The following is a 22,983-nucleotide window of genomic DNA, read 5'->3' on the forward strand; positions in this document are numbered from 1 at the left end:
CTGGCGGTCCCTCCTTTGTGGGACTGCCGCCACAGCTGAAAAATATTCGCCTCTCCCGGAAGAGCCTCGTAAGCACACAAACAAACATACCGCCTCAGGTGCATTCTGTCGTCGCTAAAGACATGGGGCCCTGACACCATAGAAATCATACGGATAATTTCTCCTCATGATTTCGATGCCTGTTGCTCTTATGTTCAACTTTCGGGTGCGACGACTTGTTTTCTTTTCTTTTGACACAGTGATACACAATTAATACACATAAAGCAAATCAGTAAATTAAGGATATAGGGATATAGGATAGGGTCTATTTTTGAAGCGTGATGTGGGCAAGCTAACGCTTGTCCCATCCTACAGTTGGCGATACAAGGATATAGGGAGTGGTAGGCTAAGATAAGGAAGATGGGCTCACTAATTTTGTGACTCATCTAATTAGTCAACAGTACAATACACATCGAAAGAACAACATATGAAAAGGGGAGTGTCATTGGAATAGCGAACAGAGCAGAAATATTACATAATGCGAATTGGAATGGTTTACGGGCTCGGCGCCCCCGGGGAAGGGGTGGCACCTCACAGCACAAGCTCGCCGAGAATTCTTTGGGGCTCTGACTTTCTTTCTTTTTAATGTAATGGCCTGCTTCCTGGAAATGTGGATTACAGTTTTGAAGCCAGTGCAAGGCAGCTTCCCAGGCCGCAGGATCGTGGTGAATATTTGTCTTCAATGTACACCGGCAATACCCACTATTCCAACTGTTGTTGTCATGTCAGCATTTCTTCATTTGTAATAAGGTATTTGGTGTTGGCTGGTGAACTTGCGAATCTTGCTACACTGTATCTGGAGTTTTGTTTCCCGAACTGTGTTTGTGCTTCGGGTACAAGTCATGCCCATGTCATGTGCGCTCCCAAGGCGTCACACAAGTCATTCTGCCATATCTGGAGTACCTTTCCACAAGTGAGTGTCATTATTCACTGACATTCCCTAACACCTTTATTGGAGACATCAAAATAATCAAATTATTATTGCTATTCATAGGCGATGGGAATTGTTGAGGTGCCATAGGTCGTACTTCTGTCAATATTACCGGTTTCGCCACCATGGCCCCATAATTTTGAGACAGTGGTTTCAAAGTGTATCTGAGCAGTCTTTTCACCCTTCTCAGACCCAAAGGATATGTTCCAAACACTTCGAGCCCTCATGCTTTTACTTTAGCCACAACAAGAAATGGCTGAAGCCAGGTGCTATCCCCACTATTTTCTCCTGGAAACAGGACAGCAGCACGGTAGTATATTAATTTCATTTTGTGATGCAGAGACTTCAATACACACTTTCGGGGTATTGGCAGCGTTTGCAACTGGTCGGGGTCCATGATGTTCATTCTACACTTGTCCATGAAATATGCAGGCATGACACCCGAACAAGATGTGGTACATTACAATTTATTTCATATGCAAAAGGTGGTATGGTCTTTGAATAACAGGACAGATGAAAGCAATCTTGGAGCAAGAATGAGGTCGTGTACACACAAGATGCTTGTCAAGAAAATAATTACTTACATTTGTTTTCTTACTTACATAATTACATCTTGTCACCTCTGACAGGAGTAGGCAGTAGTAATCAAGATTTTTATTGTAGTACAAGTAAGTAACAGTTCCAGAAAAGTACTAATGTCAGACGGTAGAAGTGCAAGGGTGCACTCCGGTTTTTATCGTCGTTTTACTAATGTCAGAGATATGCAATAGCTATGACTGAGGTCTAACTAACGTGCAAGTTCAAAATCAGTACCTCAGTTTCGAGCATTATACAGTAAATGCTCTTTCAGTCAAACGTCACATTAGCTGAAACTTATGGTCAACTGAAACACCATGGTGCACAGGGATATTCACTCTGTTGTAGAGTGCAGTCCACTAGTCGAATTACTGCTTTGCTCAACAAGAAGTGCTGGATACTGGCTGTTGCAGTTACTAAATGTTTACTGTAGCACACAGTAAAATGCACCTAAGAAACAGGTATTACGATGAAGAAGCAAATACTGAAAACTGTTTAGCTGTACTGTGGTACAAAGCTTTACTATTAATGCTTGGCTCCACACTCTGGCAATACCTTCTTCTGAAGGTGATGAAGCGCTTTCACCTGTTTGCGAGGCACGGTGCCACATTCATGCCATTCCAGAGCAGATGACTGCAGTGTCCACAGCCTGTGAAATTAGGATTTAAAAAAATTGTGAAAATGAGAGAGCGCAAGCAACAGATTTGAAAACACAGTCTCTACATGCATATACGTGTGGTGAAATTCCTTCAAGTCAATATGAATTGAGCAGAAGTCTGTTTTGGTTAATCACATTGTCATGAACAACGTAGCAGAACCCTACCATAACGTCCACTACATAGATCAAGAACATCTATTGGACCACTACAGCTCTGAGTCCGAACATGTCATCTCACTGGTGAAAGTGATCATGAAGCGGTTCCTGCTGTTGAGGCTGCACGAATTGTCCCGCAAGATAACAGAGAAATCCCAGAAAGCCTACATCATGAGCAAGCTGACAAAGCAAATGCTCTTCATGAACCAGTGCGGCGGAGGTCACGACAAGACCAATAAACGAGTTCGACCAGTCATGTTCCTTACATGTGCAAATTCTCCTTTAATATTTAGGCGCCGAGCGTCCTACGTTTACTCAAAATTTATGCTACAACTCTGTGTGTCTGCTTAGTGAAGAACGCCGAGCTCAATGGAGGTCACATATCAATCCAGATCACCGTTCATGCATTTTTCAATATGACAGAGTAGCTTACAATATCTAAACTTCTTGCACAGACCAAGTTATATCGGTAACACGCACTGAAAATTTGAGTGTTGACGTTCCATCCCCGTAAGAAATTACGCAGCGTACACGTTTACAGACATTATTTGTCATGCTAGCACAACCTGCGGTTGAAACAGGTATGCGAGACCTGACATAAAAGGCTAGCATGACGTTGCAGCGTACAATATTTGGAGAGGCACATTCGGGAGGCAGAAAAACGAATACGTACCTGCACCAGCTGCCATTTTTGTTTTTGTGGATTGGCTTGGTTATCTGGCGCTCATGCACTTCCGGTCGGCTTCGGCTACTACAATATGGCGAAGCCCGCGCTTTGCCGTTGAGGAGGAAAGTCCCTCCGTTCAACTCCTTTGCTCTCTCCCATTTTCCTCCTCAGGCCTTTGCTTCTAGCCTCTCCTTATGATTTCTATGGTCTGGTGTGAACCAATACACTCATCTGCTTGCAAGCCTGTCACGATATGAACTGGGAAATTTCTATGCTTTTCGTTTATTTTGAGGTATCAAGTCAAACATCACGCGCCAGCAAGCGCAGCGATATGATTATCACAACCCCACGCATGTGGCGCCGCCGCCGCATAGTGCGCTGTACAGCCGTTCCGCCCACTGATTTCTATGTATAAAGGCTGGATCGCGCATGGGAGAGGGGCTCGTGGGGGAGAGGCGTGCATTCGGGCCGCCATGTTGGGAGGCCCTAAAGCGCAGTGTGCGCCCATAGAAAACAATGGGAGGCAACGGAGATTGTGAGTATTTATTGCGCTGCAGGCGTTGATCGTTGCGTGTCATCACACAATTTTGTAAGGTGCCAGTATATTGGTGTATTCTAACAGTGTTTCACAGGTGTCCTGCCGTTCGATTCTTAATTACGTTATGTTTTGCATTCCGAAACTAGACCGTCACTGTAGTGCAGCGCTGGGGATTGTACTACAGTACGTTTCCCAGCTAATATTTCAACAAGAAACGATGAGAGGTTATCAACAACCATGTATGTAATATCCCGTGCTGCGTTCTGGACAAAAATTGTTTCATAAAGAACGGTCCGGGAAAGGATATACTCGCATGGCAGAAAGAGATCGTTCTGTAGAATCACAGCCGCTGTTTTAGCCGTGTATGGGTTTAGTATGATTTATATCAAGCATCGCCGCAGAAAGTGTCTTTTAGTGAACGACAGCGGTGCTTTGCCTCGCAAATATGGACACACCGAAGCAGCCCAAATAATTACTTCACTCAATTAGATCACGCTCGTTAGGACAGTTAATCAGGTAGTGATGTAAGCTTAATCAATTACGTTACTTAAAAGTGGTAACACCTCCTTGAGACACAGGACTTATCTCTTTTTGAAGTACAGCCCTTCTATGTTTATTTGTTTGTTTCCTTCTTCGTTTGTTCTGACTATTTGCGGGCGCGGTTGTGCCAAACTTCTCGAGTAGTACTCACATGCTTTTGCTGAATACAACTGCAGCATGAGCAAAGCTGCTTAGGGACGTTGGCCTGCTATCTAGTGCTGACCTTGTCATGCTTGTTATGTGGAGCACGTTCCAAAAAATGCAGCTGCACATCTGAAACTCCAATCAGTATCATCGTCATCTAAAAGGGAGCGTCGTAGCACCGTTGTGAGACCAGACACACTTTCTGAAGATCTTCTATGGCCCCTTCCGTTGTTTGCGCAATTTTGTTAAGCATCGAAGCCTCTCATAGGAACCACTTTGCATTAACTGTGACTCCTATCTTACATTTTGATGTGCAAGGGCCCTCTTGCACTACACACACGTATGGTCTGCAAATTGCAACAGGACAATTTGGAGCTTGAAACAGTTTTGATTTTGTCATTTTGGCCCTCATGTACTCCATCTGTGAAACGTAAACAAAAAAGTCTAACACGATATGCTTTTGTAAAGAAGATCACTGATGATGAGTAAAGAGGATATACAAGTTCAGGTTTATTCAACATTTTATATCATACATTATATTATTCAACACTTTATATCAAGTTTATGCAACATCAAGTTTATTCAACTTTAACATTTATTTCTTGCACTTATGCGTTTCAGGATACAATGCACGTGCAGGGAGGTCACAAAAGGCTACATTTATTGTTTTGTGACCTTGCTACAATAACAATATATATTTTAGGAATGACAATGGACAGGTACACTCTCTAAATTTGTAGCACTCAATTTTAGGTTGGAATGAGCAGCAAATAGCAACTTCCCTCCTGATATTTTCTCACATATGCTGAATTTTGAATTTAATGTGATCAAATATGTGATAATATAATAATAATAATAATATACGAATATAATCTGTGATAAATGAATGTGATCAACAGTAGATGTAAACAACATGAGTAGCCAGAGAAGTGCATTCTCAAGAAATAATTTTCTTCTTATAGCATATATGTGCATGCCTATTAACTGAAAGATTTATCACAGTTCCCTGACATGTTTTCATTTCTGAGAGTGTACTGTAGAGGCGGCTTAGATCTACAACAGTTAATACAAGGTATTATATACTGTGAATACATTTAAAAATCCCATGTGACACGTATGCTTTTACTTTCTGGAGGTGCTGTGGTAATCAAAGTTTGTGGGCACTACGCAGGTTCTGCACCCATTTCTTGAGTATGTCGAGGCAGCTGTGAAGTAACCTGTATTGATGATGATTATTCCAATTTTTATGGTGCATCGACAACAAAGGTTATAATACATCAGAACATTGGTTTGGATGCAACTAGTTAAAAATGAATATGTTGTTTAAGAAATGCATTGGACAAATGTTAAAACATCAGTTTAAAATAGGGTTTACAATCCCTGTATCTTCTAAAAATTGAAAAGATTAAAAACTATTCTAAGAAGAATATGGGTAACTCTTCTAAAAAGGATTATAATAATATTGCTGGGTGAAGGAGCCTAAGGTGTATAAGGTGTGTTTCTGACGTGAACATGTAAGAAAATGTGCAAAATTGAGAGAGGCTAACCACAGTGCGTGCACTGACGTGGTTCCTTCCTGTAAAGTAGAAACCCGTGGATGAGGACCATGGTGCTTACCTGTATACACTCAGTCGCATCACTTCATCGACGATCCTCTGGGTAGCCCCATGAGGAAATCTCTATTGAGAGACCACTCTTGCCTTAAAAACTGCTACAAATTATTATTATCGCAGCAAGCAGACGATATAGCTCAGGCACAAAGGCGGTATTCAAGTCGCGCCACACTACCGTTACGTAGGATTCTTTGTCACAAATCAAACCAAGGCACAAAACAATACCAATACATGAGAAAGGGTGACAATCTTGGTCTCATTATGACGTAATACCGAACTTGTGCGCGAAGGTGATTCAAAGAAATGAATGTGCACCGTAGAGAGCACCGTGTACAATGCTAGCAATGCATGCAGAAAAGCGCTCGAGTGTTCGCACATATATTGATGACAACACTACCAGTGTAGTGTAACGCGTTCTCTCAAGCATATTATGCACTAAAAATGTATTTGCCGCAGGGTAAAATGCAAGTGTGTTCGATTGAACCTCGGAAGAGCGATCAAACAACCTGCATCCAGTGCTCGTTTTGGGCAAAAGAACACTTCATACTTGTCGACTAAATATACAGAATGGACGCCTATTTATTCCTTGATAAAGAATAACTCACCTGTATGAATTTAGGCCCGGTATCCTTGCCAGTACGGTTGGTACGACCGTAATTGCAAGAAGTTGCCATGATCGCTGCGGCGACTGTTGTGGGTACAGTAAGATGGCGGCCGGTTTCTTCACGCTCGCGCTCCCTATCCGCGATCCAGCCTTTTACAATCGAGATCAGTTGTTCCACCTCAACTGGGCAGGCATTGAAGTATATAGGAGGCTATATTTGAACAATCCTTACATTTGTAGGTGCTCTTGCCAATTTCCACCAGGAGCTTGTACTCAGGTTAACCAATGTTGATACATTTGCAGTGAAACACTTGGTTGCATCCGAAACATTCCAAGAACTGTTGCTTGCCAACCAATTTGTTGGAGCAAACCCCACACGATTCGTGCGGCGCCATGATACTGAAGCTACTCGACTGGCTAGGTTACGATAACAGGTCACCGAAAGGAACAGATGTTCTCGTTGGGACAACTTCGTAGCTTCTATAATTAGAAAGTTAATTAACAATTTTTAGGTAATTAGTCATTTGACGGTCGAGCAACATATGGTCAACAACGTCCGCCGGCCCAGAGGTGATAAAAATGAAAACAACATAGTCCGTATTCACCAACTTACTTAAACTATTGGTTTAGTGACGTCGGGTTTAAATCAATCACGTGAGACTTTCGTTCGCCAATCCTGGATCACCACCCCATGCTCTACCACCTGCTGCTGTGAAGCCTATGGCGGCGCACTTAGCGAGCTTCCTGCACAGCGCATGCGCATTTCACCAGAGTCTGCCAGCGATGGTAGCCTGTAGGCCTAATCCCCGGTTCACGAAGAATTTCTCATCAAATCTTGGGTAGGTTTCGATTAATATAGTTACTAGAAGCGCCCAGGAGACAGATTGGATCACAATGGGAAGAATATTTGCCTCAAATGTTCCATTTCGATCATCCACCCAAGCTACTTAAACTTGTGGTTTAAGCCCCATGCATTTGGATGGGACATATTTTAAACTAGGGGAGGGGCTAGTTTAACATCGGTCAAAGTATACGTTGCAACTACTGTGGACGTGTGTGTTGAAAAAACTATCGTAGATTGGTTGCGGTAGGTGATGTTGCACTAATTCGAAGTTAACTGGTAAAAATTAAGCAGAATCGTTTTAAATGCACGGTTAGTAAGCAAAAACGGCGTAACGCTTGACCGGGGGTACGAAATGCGGCTGTTGTTTTTAGAAGGCGCTATTGCGAACTTTTGCATGACAAACGTAAAAAGCACCGTCAAAGTGTGGTCAAAGAGAGTGACATCGACATGTGCCACTGGACAAAATCCATATACCAATCCAAGGGACCGAGAGAGCGTGCGGATGGCCAACGTCAATGTGCATCTTCAAAAACAAAGCATAAGTAGTGCTGGCGCTTATTATGACCGTCATCTCCTGTGATACACACTGTAAGCGCCCCCGTCATTGTACAGTAAGAGCGATAACATGCTAGATGGTTGTTGCGAGCCCCGATGGAGAAATTGAGGGGCGTTATCCACTGGCATGCTTATAAACCATCACAGTATCTATCATCTCTTCGCAGCGTGTCTAATCTCCAGAGACATTTAACAGTGCAATAGGACTGATCATAAAGTGCATTAGCGTCTTGCGGCTGTTGTGTGGGTACTATCAAGGCATGGAGATATTGCATGTTGTTGCACTACACTGAACACGGAATCTGAGCAGATTTTACGTTCCCCGATTATGAATATACCGGAGCAAAAGCTGAGGAGGTCCCCATTTCCCCTGGATTCACATGCAAGCATAGATGAAACTGAAATATGTGTTTTACTTATTTCAGCATGCCACAGCAGAACAGACCAATGAAGATCTGTTATTCAGGTATCGTGTTGCCATTGCTACATTAGAAAACATTCAAAGGGACAGCTGCTTACTTCTATATTGATTTATCATTTGGTAACAGTAGATGTGCTTTTGTAGGGCTGCTTCTGCAAAAGACACTACACAGCAATGTGCTAAAGGAGGCTGCAAACCTTTTGGAAGCATCATTACTATTGCAGGTACATAACCATGACCAATCACCGACAGCTTTTCTGCATTGTATAAGCGCATATATTCTGGAGATCCTCTCTTGAAAATTTCTGCTATGGACTCATTCATCACAACAACTTTGTATTCGTGAGCTTTTTGTTTATATTCAGACAATAAAGGCTATTACGTAGTTCCACAAGGATGATTTTTTTCAAGTGAGCAATGGTGCACAAGGAAAAAAAAAATCCTTGCTACATTCCACATGCTGACTCCACCAATATATCTGAGGTGTCGTACTGCAGTACGTTTGAATTGCACAGGAATAAAGGGCAATGCGTACAGAAACTTTGAAGCTCTCTTGCTCCCATTGAACTGCACATAAAGTTGAAAATGAGTTCCCCCATACTGCAGCATGAGCGCATAGATAAATTGTACATGGCCACATGACAGTTGTCAACTACTTAAAAGAAAGTTAGCTTGCGTTGACATGGGTACAGATTTGTCCAGCCAGTGCAGCCGTTTATATCCACACTGAGCACACGAGCACATGGAAGAACATGCACCCATGTTAACAGTAGCTATCGTTCTTTTACAATACTGACAGCTGCCGTATGGCCGCATAGTTTATTTCTGTGCTCATGTTTTCAGTGTGGATATAGACGACAGTAGTAAAGCAGGGTAAACAAGCACCTATGTTACACTAGCTCTCCTCCTTTTACGTCGTTTATAGCTATCATATGGCCACAGAGTTTATCCATGTGCTCATCTGTTCAGTGTGAATACAGCACTAAACAAAAAATGGTGTCCCTTTTGTGTCTCCTGACGCTCAAGGCTTTTCTTTCAAGCAAAAATGTACGCATGCTGTTCTGCATCATTTTGTGAGCAGGACTGTTAAAAATTACTCGACACACTGCTGCTTTACACTGGTGTGACCTGTGCACTTTTTTTGTGTAGCCTCATATCCTGTACAGGTAAATCTTAAACGTGAACATGTTTGACACGGGTGTGCCTGGTTGGGTAGAAACTGAACAGGATCAACGTGGCTCCAACCAAAGTTAGCCCTCTTAGTTCGTCACCCCTGAAGGAGGAGCCGGTTCGGCTCCGAAACGTCGGGACCCCTCTTTCGAGCTAACTTTGGTTGGTCACGTGATCCTGTTGAGGTAAATCTTAAGAATCGAAAAACACATCCCTATGGAATCATGCCACATGACTTATCATATACACCTGCATCCACATTGTAATCATGCTTCTATTCATCGCATATGCCACAATACCTCTAATTGTAATAGTGAAATTTATTGACGGTAACAACACACAACACACCTGAAACACTACCCTCTAATTTGGCTGTGTTGTGCATGTCTTCAACGTGTTCTGAATAGCTGAGTTACAAAATAGTGAACCAAACCAATATCCTGCTAATATGCCCATATGTGTAGTACATCACTTTACCTTCAATTATGTTACAACTTGTTCTCCTTGCACCAGCTCAGGTGCATGCTAAGTGTCCACGTTTTTTGCTGTATGACATGTCCTGTACATTGGTACTCTCATTTCACACCAGCTCTCCTCTTCCTTGACTCGCACTCCACCCATAAATGTACAGCAGTGAGTGGAGAATAAACAGAATATGGGCATACTATGGTCACAAAGTTATGGTGTAACTAAGAATGTGTCATCAGCATCATGACAAATGATTCTAACATCTATGGATCTGTCATTCGAAACAGTGCCTGAATGCTGTTGCAATACAAGATACCACGTACATACATTTACTGTTGGAAAGCCTTCCCATCATCACCAGGAGAATATGTGGCGTCTCGTGCACACTGCTTTCACTGCATGACTGGCACCAAATGCCTGTGACGTATGATTGTATATCTGTCAAACCTGATTATTTATTTTGTTTCAGGTAAGCCGTTCTTCAATGCCATATGTGAAGAAAATAATTGGTATACAAATTTATTGCTGTTCAAATATGCGACTGGCATTAGCTTAGGCACACCATGCCATGCCCCACAAAAAACATGTCTGTGTAAGAGCTAGCTTCACAATAGGTTCAGAAATCTTGTGGTTGTGTGTGTGGAATTTTTCATTTCTTTTTAATGGGAAATTCACACTACTACTGTTTCTTTTTAGAACCCCCCCCCTCCCCCCACATTTTCTATGGCACTCTTAGGGGTGCTAAAGTTCAGTAAAGTGGACCGAAGTAGTTACATGCTCTTCTTGTGTGCCAACGTAATCCATATGGCCAGAATCTGTGAAACTGTTGCTTTGGGTGCTGGTATCTTGCAAACCATCTCCCATATGACATGTATTGACTACTAGAAGTTGCCGGAAGACTCTGCATGTCCGCCACTCATTACTGAAGTTAGGTGGTTAGTCATGCAGAGGCATCTACATTATTTTACCACGAATTCAGCATTGTGTCCCATAAATCTGCTCCCAGGCTTTGTCCTTGATGATACAGTACACCATGCTCACTACATTAAACTGTTCAGTTGCATAGATTTGTGCAGACATAACTGGATCAATATGTCGGCTTCTGCAAAGTGACAACTACCAATGTGGCTAAAAAAATAACTGAAATTGCAGAAGAAAGATATACAATCATGTAAATTTTAATAAAAGTAATACAGCACATTGTAGCTAAGATGCACATGATTTCAAGTTGCATCCTTTTCTTTGTATAAGCTTATTTGCATTGCGTCCAATTTTCCACTGCAGACTTCCCCTTACGGTATGATACAGGTCAATATAGAAAGCGAGCACACAATAATCAGTGCTGCTGTTTGCTGTAGCACTGAGATTTTATGCTAGAATGAGCATCTCTAGGTGTGCCTTGCTGTAGTATTCCACTGTGTTGTTTCTCAAGAAATAGCACAATCTCTCAGTACAAAGGTGCATAGTCAAACTGCATAACCACACAGTGCAGAAATGCAGCCTGTGCAATAATTTTTCATAGCTTTATCATCTGTGTAAACGAAAATTAGTCGAAGCAGGCCACAAATACGGATGATACAAACATGTAAGCCTCAAACGCCCAGTTGCTGAGTTGCTTGAATCATCGTCTGTATTTCAGGATGTCTGCAATCCAGTAAAGCATGGAAAACTGTGAATAGTCTGAGAACTATTGCATGACTGGGAAACTAGAAAAAATGTCAAGAAAGCGGTGAAGAGCTGCTGAAGTAAAAATTCCCTAAATAAGTTTACACAATTGTACAATGGCGATTACCTTTCTCATGGCATCACACAGGCCTCTTATGTCATTTCACAGTCAAAGTTGAGTGATCTGTGTAAGAGTGAAGTGATAACTGTAACTGCATCGCTATGCAAATTCTTTCGTAAATTTAAAAAAAGCCTGAATAAGGAGTGATTTCAAAGATCGTAGTGAATGATGCAGTCGTCGTCCTTCTGTCCACGTCTCTTTGCTGCGGAATGAATTCGTACCAACTACCCCGCCTTCATACGCTTGTTTAGTGCAAGATGTAATGTGGGCAGCCGTATTATAGCATGGCATGAGCTGTGGGGAGTTTTTAGGCATTGGTGGTGGTGATGGTTTGGCATGTAATGGTGCGATGATAATGCCAGTGAAATTGCTTACAGTGCCAGTATGGAGTCGAGAGAGAAGTTTATAAAGAATGAGCATGGAGAAATAGATAAGTCCCCAACCAGGTGTGTAAAAGTGTTTCCTGAATAATATGTGGCTTTGTACAAATAAGCTCAACACAATTATTGAACAAAATGGCAGCACAGGCTTGTTTGTGGCTGATGTTGCAGCTGTTGTTGTGTGTGTTTTCTTTGGTCCTTTCCTGTTTGCTCCATCCTTGAAACACCACTATTGAAACCGGTATAAGATATCCTTCTTTACGAGGTATTTGGTTCATTTTAACATCTGTATTTTGTGTACACGGTCTCAATAAACTACAAATTCTGAATGGCTCGGATGCAGTGTAATAGCATTAAAGTGTGGCCGTTTATTTTAGCAATTATTATGTCTGTGATGTCAAGTGCATCATAGCAGATGACAAGTAAGGACAAATATATACATTACGTATGTTCCCATTGTGTGAAATTTCATCAGAGCGAGAGACAGTCGCAACGTAATGATGTATCTTTGTTGGCTGAACAGAACAATCAATTTAGTGCTTAATGATTTGTACAATAATCTTATATGCTGAAATGCAGAAATAAAGGAGGTCAGAGGTAAGCACAGCACTGCACTAACAGGGAGTCACGACACTGGCAACTTCCACGCTCACAAGCAGGGACGCCCTGGGTAACTGACGAAAGCAGCGCTCAACAAACAAAGAAAACACACACACACACACATGACGAGGACGTAAACAAGGCAGCACCATGAGTACGTTTTCCGTAGGAGTCACACTCCAAAGAAACACAGCCAGCAAAGAGATGGTCTAACGCGTTGCAGATTTGTGACACGTTGAAAGTACCACGTCGAGTTATGCGTATGGGAGTCACCTGCAGGATAATGTCACCCTTGCATCAGTGTTCTTTCTGTTTACATAGCCTACAGTGATCAAGCACTTGTACACACGTTCCGAACATGATATCAGGCTCGAAAGCGTATAAAAGACTCTGCTGGAATGCCCCATCAATCGAGAGGCTATCTTGATCGTTGCAGTTCACCACACAGGCCGCACAACAGACGATAAAAAAGCGATGGTCGATGCGGATGACGTTATTATACGCATCCACAATCGACGACCGAAGACCGACAAAAGCACAACGATCACCTGCGCGAGGATACCTACTGCTGCCTTTCAAATAACATGGCAAACGCTCCTTTTTTAGCGACCATATCAACTTATCAAGAGCTTGTCATTCACAAATACAGAGGTAGGCATAACGCATAACCGCCGATTACCGACACCCCGATCCGCAACCACCTGCAGCAGCGCCAGCGCCGCCTGAACTTTTCTTCCGTTAACATAATAATAATAATAATAAAAAAAACGGGAGCCTTCCTCTTCACAATCCTGTCGTCTGCTACGTTCTCGCTCCCCTCAACCATCTCGTGCCAATGTCAATAGTGCGCATGCGTTGTGGTCATCCTTTGGTCAACCGCTCTTCATAGCCGGAGGGATCACGTGATCGATTTAAACCCGACGTCACTAAACCAATGGTTCAAGTCGGCTGGTGAATACGGACTCATGTCTATAGCCCTTATAGTGTGCTTTATGAAAAATCTGTATCGCGTAAAAAAAGACACCCTGTACAATGGTGCAAACGGTGTGTATCAGATATGTAGCATTATGAAATCGAGGGGTCTTGATCTCTGATTATTTAAACATGAACTGTAAATATCCGTATTACATGTACACGCTTTATGAGCATTCCGGTCACCGTACAGCTGCTAACGAATTGGACATTTTCAGTAGGACCAACAACAACAACTTTATTATAATGCATTACGACTGGTGTGTTTAATCGCAACGGTTAATAGAGCATTAAGTTCACTCATTTGGTTTCTGAGCGAATTCCAGTACGCACCTTTTCGCCTTTCGTCATGACTTTCAAATACTGCTCCTCCCCACTTGGGGAAACCATGGAAAACATTGTCCCATGCGTTTTGACGTGCCTTGATGAGGAAACTGCTAGAGGTTGTATATTGTTTCTTGTGTTTTTTTTTTGTTTTTTTTCAAACTCCCCTTTATCATCGCAAACTAAAGTTGTTGTTGATTTTTCCACAGCGGCTTCCCGGCAGGTGGTGAAGGACGACATTCATATTTGAAATGTTTTCATCCAGTGTATTCTTGTTTGTGCACAATTCATTGCTGCGTAAATTTAGGAACCAAAATCCCTGGCCTTGCTAGATAATATTGTTGTCGGCGGGAAGACGAAGAAGTGCCATAGCATCAACGTATTGCACGCTTAGCTGCGCGTTCTTTGCGCGTGAACAAATTATTTTCATTCAGACAACTTTGGACAGCGACTTGCACGTTTCAGGAGAACAGTCATGGAACGTCAATCATGTGAACGCCTCAGACCCAAGAAAGGTATTGTTTATGCTCGATGCAATTTCTTTATTCAATGGCTACAACCGAAATCGTTGTCTTTCCAGACTCGTCTAGACATTCTACGAGACAGTCACACAAAGACCGTGAGTGCTGGCTACAATGCCGATATCATGGTTTATTTTGCGCTGTGCATTTCCCTGATAGCCGCTGGTGCAGTTCAAAAATCAGGTAGCGGGTACGCTTCAGTATAGCTATTAACGTAACTGGCGGTTCTCTCATTCAGTTTTCACCTACCGTCACAAGTGTGAGAACCGCGATAGCGTCTCAGCATTAGTTAATTTTAGTATACCGTTGATAAGGTTATCGTGCCTATCGGAACCAATCGCAGTTGTGCATGACTCAAAATCTTATCCACTGATTGGTTCCGGTTGATACGGTTCGACGCAACCCAAGCAGCACAATGTACTGAAAGTCGAGTGCAATAGGGGTGGCCGGTACGTGTTTTATCAATGTTCTTTAGTTTCACAAGTCTGTTCAAGGCCTTCCACCTACCCGTCGACCCCTATTGCACTCGACTTTCAGTACATTGTGCTGCTTGGGAAGTCACGTTATCAACGGTCTGCTAAAACTCTGTATTGAGTATAACCTCTCGGTTAGATGGGCAGCAGCGCAGGTTCTATTTTAACGAAGGCCTAACTATGGTTTGATTGAGGACACGTACTCGGCTTCGTCCGATGTGTGTATGTACAGGCATTCTATGCATCACTGGAACATTACGAAGGAGGTAAGAGTAGATGAGGGGTACGCGACACAGTCCTATGCAAAATAACGGTGGAGCCCGAAGTGTCACGATACGTACGGCCACTATTGCCGACGGTGTGAGTTCAATGCTACTTCATGTGCATTCGCAGCACGTTTGCAATTAGGCAGTTTTAGCAAACCGTCGGTCAGGTCTTCGGGCCTACCGGAGCCAATCGCAGTCGCGTGTGACTCGTAATCTTTTCCACTGATTGATTTCGGTTGATACGGTTTGACGCAGCGACGCTTCCAACAGTTTCCTAAAACTCTGTTGTCTGATAGCACCACACACATATGTCATCGAGATGACCCCGTAAATGCGATCACACTCACCCTCCTTCCCCATATATCGTTAATTCAAGCAGTGCAGTCATGGTGTGGCATCACTATAGCGGTACGGGACGGCAGTGCATCATCCCTACGAAATCTCTCGCTTCAACAAAGTTATTAGCGAGATTTATCACACGGAAGAAGTCTACGAAAACGACGCGATAAATTAAGTTTTGAAAACCAGGTGTTAAGTAGCAGCTCTGCGCAATGCGCTCTGTGCACTCTATCCCTCGTACTCTGGTGCGTCTATTAAACGGGTTTTCAGAGTCACGAACGAGGTCTCAAGGCCGCTTATTGTTTTTCAGGCCTCGCCCTCCATCTGTGCGCAGCGGAACAGAGCTGAACTTACGCGGTCCGACCTGCAAGGTGGAGCGTGAGAGTTCGAGACCGCAACGCTCTTGAAAACGATTGACGCAGTTTAGTAAAAAGGGGAGCGCTCCCGGTGCTCTGGATCCGCTAGTTAACGCTCCGCAAGAATAGCAACGTAATGCGACCCGATTGAGTGAAACAGGGCAATTGGCTTATCATATCATGTTTTCTGAATCATTATCACAAATAGCTTCCGATTTACTAAAACTCGCTATTTCTGGAGCACGCTCGTGATTTCGCTGCTCTGTGAAATCGCGCTCCATTTCTCTATATTTGAATTGGAAATGGAAGGTACGCATTGTGATCAGCTGTCAAGTGACGTATTACTCTCCATTCCTACTTCTGTACGCTTTGGAAGCTTGTTCTGCCTTTCCGCACTACGGTACTGTTAAGGCTGGATTAGAGTCTAACGGAGCGGGGTGTAACGATATGCAGCGCACGGTCACGCATCGCGAGCCGCTGCTGGTGAGTTCATAGTTCCACGATACTCCGCGAAGGGTTCGCGACCGCTACACGCGATACGCCAGCCGCAGTCCGAGGAGTACAGTAATGATGTACGTCTGGCGGCGGTCAGCGAGCTGTACACTGCGACGGATTCGGTGGACTCGCATTTCCCAACATGGCGTCGCCCATTTTGCCTTTGATCCGGCACCGAAATTCGCGAAAAGATTTCATTTACTGATTTCAGTACCATGTTATGGTTTGAAGTATTTGCTATGATCCTCCAAAGTTTCATCCAAATCCGAGAAACATTTTCTACTAAAACTGGAACGAGCTGTATGCCACCGTGTCTCGTGCCACGGACCTTTCGTGGTTTGTGTCGCTATTTCTTGTGGTGGAACGAATGAAACAAATTTTGTCGTGGCACATAAGTTGTTCTGCATTCCCTAGCACGTCCTATTGAATATCAACTTTGTTCTCCGAGTGAATCATCTTTTGTTGCGGGAGAACGATACAAGCAACGAACAAACCAAAGTCGCTGCTCAACAAAAGGAAGTTCCAATGTAACCAACACATCGAGCAAAGTATGAAGGATGGAACAACACAATACGTGTGTTTAGCAGGTTAGAAGTAGTCATTGGATCCACCAACCCGCCACGCCGAGTGTACGTTCCGAAAAATGTCTGGATGGATAGTGAAGTGATGGAGCGGGTGTATAGACCTGTTGTGAAGAATGTGGGAGCACAGTTTTACCATTATTTTCAGAGCAGGTGGAAGAAGCTAGAGTGGTTTCGAAGTCTGCTCATCTGATGTGAGCCATGTAGATCGTTCATAAATGGCTCCGGGAAGAACATATTCAGAGAGAACACATCGAAGATAGCAGTCTATGATGCCGTGATAACCTTCAACGAAGGAAACACCGGAATATTTGGTATGCCAGCTAGCTTTGGCTGGACAGATGGCACTACATCAGTTAGACCCCCAATGACTGCGACACGCAGAGAAACATGCAAGAACTGTGAAGAAAGAACCATGGAACGCACGTAGGTTTATTACAATGGGTGCAAGTGATATAGACAATGACTATGGTGCAGGAGAGCTTTAGATCGAACGCTGTTTTTGTAGAGTGGCAGTAAAGACAGAAGCAACTACGTGCTGGAAGTGTTACAGGTTTAATGAAGAACAAAAGTACGAGGGTGCGCGTGAGTGTGCGCCCGTGCACCTGGACAAAAAACTGTCGTTGTTGTTGCCCAACCAACACCCCCCTCCCCCCTCGACAACTACTCTTAAATCAACCCCATCTGAGTTCTGAGGGCTTCGTGTCGAAGACGAGGAAGTGGCTTGGTTAGGCCGTCTGCTACCATGTTGCTACTCTGGCAATATTGGAGGCTGACAACCTTGCGAGTGACCAAGTCACGTAAATGATGGTGGCGAACATCGATGTGCTTTGTTCTTGCTCGGATCGCCTCACCAAGGGACAACTTGATGCACCCCTGGTTGTCCTCAAACATGCAAGTAGGTTTGTCGACGCTGTGTCCAAAGTCTGACAGAAGGTGTCGCAACCAGAGTACCTCCTGAGATGCATGTGCGGCCGAAACGTATTCTGCTTCAGTTGACGACAATGCAACTGTCAACTGTTTCCGACTGGACCAGGAAATAGGGCTTCCGCCGAGCACAATGAAGTAACCGCTCGTTGACTTGCGATCCACCAGGTTTCCTGCACAGTCCGCATCGACATAGCAGAGCAGTTCGAGATGCGGGTCTGGCGAAAGCCTCAGCTTTAGCGCTCTAGTGTGCTTTAGATATCGGAGCAGTGTTTTCACAGCGCTCCAGTCGCGCTGACGTGGATTGCTGACACGACGGCAAAGTATTCCTATGGCGCAGGAGATGTCCGGTCGTGCAGTAGTACTCAAGTAGAGCAACTCTCCAACTGCTTGACGATAGAGTTCGTTGCTCGGTAGAAGATCGTGCTCTCCCGTGAGCTTCAAATAGTTTGAGTCCATCGGTGTGGGACTACCCTTCGCGCTTGACAGGCCGTACTTGTCGATAAGGGCGTCGATCTTTTTGGTCTGGTGAAGCAGAAAATTCCCATCTTGAGTCCTCTCGATTTCAATACCGAGATATCGCCTGACTGGCCCTAGGTCCTTTGTCTCAAATGACTGGCTGAGTTCCCTTCCGACGTCAGTAACAGCATCGGCGTTTTCATGACAAATCAGCATATCGTCCACATAGAGTAACACGTACAAACGCGTGGTGCCTACTAACTTGGAATATAAACACGGATCCGCTTGGCTACGTCGAAAGCCGCGTTCAAGGAGGACACTGTTTGCCTTTATATTCCAAGCCCTGGCTGCCTGCTTGAGACCGTAAAGGGATTTTTGCAACTTACACACGAGGTGTTCCTGTCCCTCTGCAACAAACCCTTCCGGTTGCTTCATATAGATGTCTTCTGCGACATCGCCGTGGAGAAAGGCTGTTTTCACGTCGTAGTGACGGACGTGTAATCGCCGTGTCGCTGCCAGAGTAAGAAGTACTCGCAACGTGGTCAGCTTGGCCACGGGCGCGAAGGTAGCGTCATAATCTTCGCCGAATATCTGCGAGTACCCCTGAGCAACCAGCCTTGCTTTATAACGTTCTACGTTGCCGTCGTTGTCCCGCTTGGTTTTGAATATCCACTTACAGCCAAAGGGCCGTTTGCCGTGTGGCAGCTCGACAAGGTCCCAGGTATGAAGCTGCTGCAGGGACTGAAATTCTTCCTGGGCTGCCGCCAACCATTGGCTTCTTTCCGAAGGAGGTAATTTTCGCATGTGTTTCCAGCTCGCAGGATCAGTCACTGATTGAACCGAAGACGTATATGCTAGACGATCTGGGGGTACACCTTTGTTGGTTCTCTCCGAACGGCGAGGTGCAGTTATTTGATCCTCCTCTTGTTGGACTGGTGAAGACTGCAGCGGAGGTGGCGTCCACACATCGACCTCCAATTCAGTGGAAGGGCCTGGACACTGCTCAATGTGACAGGAAGGCTCTCGGCATTGGTCTCGTGCAGTGTCGTGCCCACGAGAAGACGCATGAGCAGCTTGTCTGCAAAAAGCCTCCATGACTGGCGTCTCGTCGAAAACTACACTGCGTGTCACTTTGACCATGTGGGACCCTTTCAGAAGAATCCTGTATCCTTTTTGAGTTTCACTGAACCCCACCAAGGTGCCTTCAATCGCACGCGGGTCCCACTTGTGACGTTGCTCTTTAGGGACATGCATGAACGCTCTGCTACCTAACATTCTGATATGTTCCAGGTTCGGTCTCTGACTGTGCCACAATTCATAGGGAGTCCTGTCCACAGACCTGCTCGGCAATCGATTCTGGATGTAGCAGGCTGTCAGGATAGCTTCTCCCCAGTAGGTCTTGGGTAAGTTCGCCCCAAACAGCATGCTACGCGCGCTGTCACAGAGGGTCCTATTCTTCCTCTCAGCGCCGCCGTTCTGTTGTGGGCTGTAAGGGACGGACGTCTGGAGTTGAATACCGTGCTGGCGGAGAAGCTGCATCGTCTTGCCGCCAGTATATTCTGTGCCATTGTCAGCACGAAGTATCTTCGGATAACGGCCGAACTTATTCGCGACTTGTGCTAAATAGTCGGCAAGCTTGGAAGGGACTTCGTCTTTGGACCGCAACAGGTACAAAACTGTGTATCTGGAGTAATCATCAATGAATGTCAGGAACCACCGGTTTCTGCTGGGGGTCAAAGTTCGCATAGGTCCACACACATCCGTGTGAATTAGATCAAGCACCTGTGCAGATCGCGATGCAGCGACTTTGGGAAACGATGACATCTTCATCTTCCCTTTCAAGCAACTCGTGCACTTCAGCTGATGCTCGCACTCACTTATGCGAATCCCATGTGCCAAACGTTGTGTCTCTAACTTTTTCACAGCTTCTGGGTCTCGATGCCCTAAGCGATGATGCCATACATGGACACACTCCCGGTGACTAGTAACCTGAGTGATATGTGCTCGCTCAGAAGTCCCTGTTACAAGTCGATAGAGCCCGTTCTGAATGGTGCCAGTAGCGACGGCATTCTTGCCTTTAGTCACGATGCAGCGATCGTCATAGAACAAGATGTCGCACCCCGATGCTGTCACCTTGTTAACCGAGAGAAGATTACACTCCAATGACGGGACGTAGAGAGCACCTGTGACTCGAACTGTGTTGAAGACTCCGTTGTATTTGCAGTTCAGGACCCCGTCGCCCACTCCTTCGGAAGAGACACGCTGACCATTAGCTACGGTAACGACCTCATGCTTCTGTGTAAAACCAGCTGTGAAGAAGGTCCGGTCATTGCACATGTGGCTCGTCGCGCCAGAGTCGATATACCAACCACTCTTGGACGTACCCTCGCCAAGTAGAAAGGCAATGTCATAAGCGGACGAGTCACGAGATGCAGCCACCCTCGCCCTTTGCCTAGGGTGGTGTTTAGAAGACCTCTGCCTTAATCATCTGTGCGCGGGGCAGTCTTTCCTCAAATGACCAGCCTTCTTGCAGAAGTAGCACTCCCTAGTTTCTTCGGTAGCTTTTCCTTTGCTAGATGCTTCGGTCCGCAGTGCGGTTTGAGAATTGCATGTTGCAGATGAGGACGACTCTTGCTTTCTTTTATACTCGTGCACGAGTTTGCCCTTCACATATTCTAGCGTGAGATCATCATCTGGTCGAGCGTCGAGAGCTGTGACGAGTGTCTCGTACGTCTCTGGTAGGCCACTGAGGAGAAGAGCAGCCACTTGAAAATCGGTGATCTCCTGACCAATACCTCTTAGGCGCTCTACAAGCTCCAAAGTGCGTCTGATGAACGTTTGCATCTCGTCTTCTGTTCCAAGTCTCGACTGGTATAACTTCCTCAAGAGGTAGGAAGCGTGCTGGGCCCATAACCTGTAGAGTGGCAGTAAAGACAGAAGCAACTACCTGCTGGAAGTGTTACAGGTTTAATGAAGAACAAAAGTACGAGGGTGCGCGTGAGTGTGCGCCCGTGCACCTGGACAAAAAACTGTCGTCAATACTAAGGCAGATGGTGCTTTGGGCCTTGCGGTCGCCTACTGTCCAAGCGGTCGTCGGGGTCTCCGGTGGAGCATCATCTACGAAGGCCCAAGTCTCTTCGCGAACCAACAACACCTTCATTTTGAACACTTCCAGGCTTGGTAGTTTCCATCAGTCAACTTAGCTAGCGTAAACTTGGCAGCGTCTGTCATTCTCTTCCAAGCGAAGAACGAAATGAAACTCACACCCTATTCGTACAGCTTCCAGTAGCTTCTGGGCCCATAACCTGTAGAGTGGCAGTAAAGACAGAAGCAACTACCTGCTGGAAGTGTTACAGGTTTAATGAAGAACAAAAGTACGAGGGTGCGCGTGAGTGTGCGCCCGTGCACCTGGACAAAAAACTGTCGTTGTTGTCGCCCAACCAACAGTTTTTCGTTGATATAGTTGTTTTGATCTTGAAACTGCTATTTTCTAGGAGTGCTGTTTACCGTATCATATGACCCATTATCTTCAAAACTGCTCACTTGATTTGTCATTTTTTCATATTTGTAGAATAGAGTTCTTGCTAGCCGCTGTACCGCAATCATATCAGTAAACGGTGACGTTCATGTGTTCGTGTACGCGTCCACAATGCGAGTCCATCCACTTGTAGCTCAAATGTGGAATGTGCACAGCGATGAAAATAATACTTCTGGTACAGTAAGTTCTACAAGGAATAATGTATGAAAGAACTCAAACACGATAGGTTTTCCTGCAGCCGTTCCAAAGAAAATGGATCTTCAATTCTGGCTTCTTTACATGTCTTGCATAGGGCTTGTCGGGTGTTCTTAGGAAAATCCGTGCCTGTATAATACGCGACGACGAAACTATAGACACGAAACGAAAGGAGAACAGCTGGGAAGACGTGTGACCTCCAACAATTTAGTGTCCATGTTTGAGGCTAACAACCGTGCTACAGTAGTATGAACATAACGTTGACAACGATCAGAACACGGATTGTCTTTAGTGGAATTTCAGCAGGCGGGTACAGCCGCCAGATATGATTGCTTTCCCTCTAAGAAATGACAAAATCCCTGACAGTGCTTTCGTTGCGGTGCGCCAAATCGCCTCATACTATGATCCCGGTATAGTGAGGAAACGTGTCGTAGCGAACGCTAGCTGTTGGCGCCTTACGCAGGCGGCGACGGGCGAAGACTATACGTCGGATTCTAAACCAGCCTTCAGTTTTTCGTGAAGGCTTTCTTAAGGCTGATTTAGGGTCCGACGTAGTCTTCGCGCATCTCCTTCCGCATTGCGCGCCTATAGCCAGCGTTCGCTGCGCCGCGCTTCCTCATCCTACCGGGGTCATGGTCTGACGCGATCAGCGCAGCGCAACAGCACCGGAGATTTTCACATTTTGTAGCGGGAAAGCAGTCATATCTGTACCCGGGTGCTGGAATTAGACTAAAGGGAATTAGTGTTCCAGTCATCGGCACTGTCATGTTTATACTGCTGTAATACGGTTCGTAACCCCAAACATGAACACGGAATTGAATAAGAAAGTTGCACGTCAAACCAGCTG

General features: G+C 44.9%; 1 protein-coding gene across 1 annotated transcript in view; it reads left to right on the plus strand.

Annotated features, from left to right (window-relative positions):
- Positions 1-14,433: 14,433 nt before the first annotated feature.
- LOC135368002 (uncharacterized) overlaps positions 14,434-22,983 on the plus strand; it is a 68,339-nt gene continuing 59,789 nt past the window's right edge. Inside the window, exons 1-2 of the mRNA XM_064601089.1 lie at positions 14,434-14,501; positions 14,567-14,605. The gene's annotated coding sequence lies outside the window, so the exon portion shown is untranslated. The remainder of the gene's footprint in view (positions 14,502-14,566; positions 14,606-22,983) is intronic.

The sequence above is a fragment of the Ornithodoros turicata genome, chromosome 1 (assembly GCF_037126465.1).
Source record: "Ornithodoros turicata isolate Travis chromosome 1, ASM3712646v1, whole genome shotgun sequence".
Classification (NCBI taxonomy): domain Eukaryota; kingdom Metazoa; phylum Arthropoda; class Arachnida; order Ixodida; family Argasidae; genus Ornithodoros; species Ornithodoros turicata.